Source organism: Montipora foliosa, unplaced genomic scaffold (assembly GCF_036669935.1).
Source record: "Montipora foliosa isolate CH-2021 unplaced genomic scaffold, ASM3666993v2 scaffold_425, whole genome shotgun sequence".
Lineage (NCBI taxonomy): Eukaryota > Metazoa > Cnidaria > Anthozoa > Scleractinia > Acroporidae > Montipora > Montipora foliosa.
This window is the reverse complement of record NW_027179729.1, coordinates 97,501-103,024: the sequence shown is the minus strand read 5'-3', so window position 1 is coordinate 103,024 and position 5,524 is coordinate 97,501. Positions and strand designations below refer to the sequence as shown.

Genomic DNA, 5,524 nt, shown 5'->3' with positions numbered 1-5,524 from the left:
CAATAGCAGGTGGTGACAGATGCTTGTTGCTGCTCGGACAGAGGCAATCCTCCAGACGTTTTTCTTGCCTTTAGTCCTCGTTCCTTGAAAAGGTATGTTAAAAACTAAATCTCTCTTAAAATGCAAGAATTGAGTATGATAATTGTTAATAAGAAAGCACTTGCAACTTTTCATTTGGGCAAGTTTGTTGCAATTTAATGTCGGTTTCAGCGCATTTTTCTTTCGTCTTACCTCAAAACGCCTAAAGGTGTTATCAAGAATTTAACCGATTGTGTGCTGATTCTTAACCATCGTCCCTCGAAATCGGTGTGTTTCTTCTATATCCATAATTAAAACGTTGGAAAATCAAACTGTTTTTTTTTTCTAGCCCTACAAACCTCCGTGAAACTTTGAGAATGACATGGAATTATAGTTCCTTGAGGTTTTCTAATATTTTCCCAGCTACACATAGGGCATTTCTTTGCACGGCTCGATACCATCATTTACAAAGTTAACAGAGTAATCGGTAGGAACTATAGAAATGCGGTAGGAGAAAGAGGGAAGGGGGGGGGGGGGTTAGTTAAATTCAAAATTCGCCTGAAGAGTTTTATAGATGGATAAGACGAAAGAAAAATATCATGGACTGAAGAGGAATAATTATTGCGTCTCTACTTTTTTATTATTCCTGCTTAAACATGAGCCCATTATTCCAAAAACTATTATTATTTACCTCTAGAGAAAGCAACTTATTGCCGCTCACTTTCCTCCTCCATAACTCTTTGTTTCAAACTACCATCCGAGCATATCTAGGACGAGTGCTCCACGGTAGTTTCAAAGCTACGGGGATGCCTTGTAATGCTTTCGCGTGTATGCTTAGAATAATATCCGATAAGGAATCAATATTTCGCAAACAGATTTTGATGATAAAAGGTTTGTTCGTAAAACAGCTGGAAAGCTAAGGTAAGGTGACATTGGAGAGACTATTCCAGTCGCTATTTTCCTTTATTTGCATATCCCGCACGACAGTTGCAAACACATTTCTTTTTTGGATGGAACTTCATTCTTTTGGAACTACATTTCTGGAACTGTTTCTTTGATTCTTTGATAACAAATATTATCAAATATTATTACTAATATCAAAATTCAAACCCAAGTAAAGTACCTCTTTTGAAAAATGAATTCAAAAGATAAGATAAAGGACCAAAAACAAGTTAAAGATATTTCATAATGCACCGAAATATGTCCCTTGATAAAGACTCATGGAAAGTTCATTTTTTCTAAAAGCATTCCACCCTGAACTTTGAAACTAGTTCATCTCTAAATTAATAACATGACAATTAATAAATAATTATATACTCAAATAAATAAATTTTCCAAATGGTCTTGGTCGCAAAAGTGTTACTATTATTTTTAAAAATACAAGCACACATTTGAGTTTTAAGGCACATGTTTCGATGTTTCAAACATCATTATCAGCTATAGTGAATGTAACAGTAATTTTTTTACATGATCCGTAGATTTATATAACTATCAATACAATGAACAAATTTCTAGTTTCTGAGCAAAATCGAAATTATTAATCCACAGCTCAGAGATAACATTGACTGGAGAACTTTACTTACAACAATAGCAGAGGATTTAAATGCTTTTTCGCATTTTAAGCGCAAGACCTTTGATGCCCTCCTTCAATATGCAACAGACTTCGGTACAATATCAAAGGAGTCATTAATAAGTATAAAGCGAGAAACCAAATGGGGGGCAAACTTTACCCATCCATCGTCGTATTCCCCGGTGCCACGGACTGGTATGTCGTTCAAAGATGTACGATTCATGACCCCACAGCCTGCTAATACGCTTACCGAAAACGAAGAGGCCTTAATATACTATAGTGTCCCGGTTTGACCCGGCTTAGAACAGAGCAAATACGGACGGAACAAGAGTTTTTCAATAAAAGAAATTGTTTCCAACACGATGCAAAGCCCGAGAATTTTGTTTATTCAAGCAAACAAAGGACATTTGAATGGTTTTGTCTGTGTTGTTTTTGTCATTCACTCGCACCTTACAACTATTATGAAGTCCGTACGATTCTCAGTAAAAGCAGTATGAAGCCAAAAATACTAGAAAATGACGCAATAGTGGGATAATAAATCCCGTAATGAAAGGTTTTACATACAATCTGTGCGGACGTTTTGCTTATTTCTCGTATTATGTTAACTATTCACCATCACGGTTGGAATGAATGAGTTTGAGTGGAATAAGTGAAATGTTTATAGCGGTATCATCATTAAGGAGGATCTGCGGGACGAAGGTCGAAGGCGACCATGCAAACCCCGAGAAATTTTGGTTATGACGTCATCGTAAGGCCGTACGTCCTTACGCTCAACTTTTCATGTAAGCTAATACGCGAAATGTCGCGATACTTTGGTGGGAAGTTGCATGAGCTGGAAACCGCGTTTTTTTCATTTTTTACGTGAAGTTGCATGGCCAGCGAATTACATAAACATAAACATATGATAATTGAAGAGCTCTGCTTTTGGGCTTGCCTAAATATGTATATATACTAGTAATAATTTCTGCTAATTAATAAGACGGGAACTGTATATTCAAAAACGTCAGATTGACGACCTGATCCCTTCTCGCGTGGCTTCAAAAGCAGGTGGTGACAGATGCTCGTTGCTGCTCGGACAGAAACACTCCTCCAGACGTTTTTCTTGCTTTTAGTCCTCGTTCCTTGAAAAGGTATGTTCAAAACTAAATATGTTCTTAAAATGCAAGAATTAAGTGTGACAATTGTTAATAAGAAAGCACTTGTAACTTTTCACTTGGACAGGTTTGCAATTAATGTCGGTATCAGCGCACTTTTTTTTCGTCTTACCTCAAAACGCCTAAAGGTTTTATCAAGAAATTAACCGAGTGAGTTCTAATTCTTGACCAAAATGTCTCGAAATTGATGTTTTTCTTCTGCAACCATAATTAAAACGTTGGGAAATTGAACTGTATTTTTTTTCTAGCTATACAAACCTCCGTGACATTTTGAGAATGACATAAAATTAAAGTTCCTTGTTTCTAATATTTTCCCAGCTATAGAAAAGGCATTTTTTTACATGGCTTGATACCATTACTTACAAACTTAACATAGAGTAATCGGTAGGATTTATTGAAATCAGGTAAGAGAAAGAGGGAAGGGTTTGAACTCGGAATTCGCCAAAATTGTATTATAGATGGATGAGACGAAAGAAAAATATCGGGGACTAAAGAGGAATAATTATTGCGTGTCTACTTTTTCATTATTCTTGTTTAAACATGAGCCCATTATTCCAAAAACTATTATTATTTCAACCTCTAGAGAAAGCAACTTATTCCCGCTTATTTTCCTCCTCCATAACTGTTTGTTTCAAACTACTATCGGAGCATATCTAGGACGAGTGCTCCACGGTGGTTTAAAGCTACGGGGATGCATTGCAATGCTTTCCCGTGTATGCTTAGATTAATGTCCGATGAGGAATCGATATTTATCCGGCAGGTTTTGATGATAAATGGTTTGTTCGTAAAAGAGCTGGAAAGCGAAGGTAAGGTGACATTGGAGAGACTATTTCAGTCGCTAATTGCCTTTATTTGTATATCCCGCACGACAGTTGGAAACACATTTATTTTTTGGATTCGAATTTCATTCTTTTGGAACTATTTTTCTGGAACTGTTTCTTTGATTCTTTGATAACAAATATTATCAAATATTATTATTAAAATTCAAACCCAAGTAAAGTACCTCTTTTGAAAAGTGAATTCGTTAAAAGATAAGATAAAGGACCAAAAACAAGTTAAAGATATCTCATAATGCACCGAAAGATGTCCCTTGATAAAGACTGAAGGAAAGTTCATTTTTCCTAAAACCATTCCACCCTGAACTTTGAAACTAGTTCATCTCTAAATTAATAACATGACAATTAATAAATAATTATATACTCAAATAAATAAATTTTCCAAATGGTCTTGATAGCACAAGTGTTACTATTATTTTTAAAAATACAACCACACATTAAAGTTTTAAGGAACATGTTTCGATGTTTCAAACATCATTATCAGCTATAGTGAATGTAACAGTAAATTTTTTACATGATCCGTAGATATATATAAGTATCAATACAATGAACAAATTTCTAGTTTCTAAGGAAACTGTGGTGCTGCGTCGGTGGGAGAGTGAAACAGGAAAATGTGGTGTTATCGAACGTGTTGATAAAGGTCGAATTACCACCATGAACGATTTGGAAAACTGACGTTTCGAGCGTTAGCCCTTCGTCAGAGCGATGCGGGGCTAACGCTCAAAACGTCAGCTTTCCAAATCGTTCATGGTGCTTATTCGACCTTTATCAACACGTTTGGTAACGCCAAATTTCCCTGTATCAATAAAATGATTCTTTGTACATTAAATGTTCGTCACATTCAAACTAACCAACAATAATAATAACAGTGACATTACGGTAAAAGCATGAAAGTGTAATTCTTTCATCTTTTGAATTTGAGCTTGATAACGAGGCTAAAAAGGCAAGATTGAAACAAGAGAATATAAGTAAGGGAGGACATTGATGTGTCCCATGTTGATTATTTGAACTTTATTTAATTTTTAAATCGCGCCAATGATGTAAAGATTATTTTTATCTATTGTTCCCACGACTGCGCTGCCACTTTAACAAGGCTCAGCATTGAACTAACAACGTAGTATGACTAACTATAGATTTTACATCATTTTAATGGAAACAGGCTTAAAATTCAGGGGGGACTCATAATCGTTCCTGATATTTGTATAACTATAAAAGTGAAAACTATTAAAACATCGCACACACAGAGTGAACAGTACTAATTAATAACCACTATAGTCCTTGTGAAAACAAGACTGACCTAAGTTTACTAATGTTTTTTTCTTTTTTTTTTTTTTTCATTTTGGTTGTTCGACAGATTACAAATGAATCGAGTGATTTGTCTGATAGCCTTTCTGATAGTAGCCCTAACAGTCCAGTGTGCTCTCGGTAAGTTTCCTCTTTAATTTTTCAATTTTACTCCTATTCTTTATATAAGTCACGGAAATCCGTTGCTGTGAAACAAACGACGACAAAAATTAAACATTGCATGAAGACAAAGAGGGTGTTTCAAACTTTCCTATCTATCTAGCTTTATTTAGACCTCCATGAAAAGGACCTGCCTAGAAATTGTCGCCAGTTTCCACAAAAGTCTAATTTCACTATTCCAGTAGTTTAATATTAAGGAGGCTCCATTGGGCTTCTAGCAGTTTATATATGTTGCCGGTAAAATCCGTTCTCAGGTTGAATCCGTTTTTACCTAGGTTACATTGGTGATCCTCATTTGACCTGCAATCTTGGACAAAACTCTTGGGAAAAATTCTAGCCTAAGCATCATTTGGCACGCACTCACAAAATATATTGGTCCTCCCCCCTTCCCTCCATACCAATGTTGATAATGTGATGCAAAATACTGTGCAAACCTTTGGTCGCTTTTTAAAACAACATTGGAATGGGGGGAGGAGGGAAAG

At 35.7% G+C, this 5,524-nt stretch overlaps 1 long non-coding RNA gene across 1 annotated transcript; it reads left to right on the top strand.

Moving 5' to 3' along the window:
• LOC137988693 (uncharacterized) lies at nt 1-5,405 on the top strand. The gene is made up of 4 exons (XR_011120824.1): nt 1-92; nt 2,596-2,718; nt 3,503-3,548; nt 4,933-5,405. It is a non-coding gene; the product is annotated as an uncharacterized lncRNA (long non-coding RNA).
• Nucleotides 5,406-5,524: the final 119 nt, after the last annotated feature.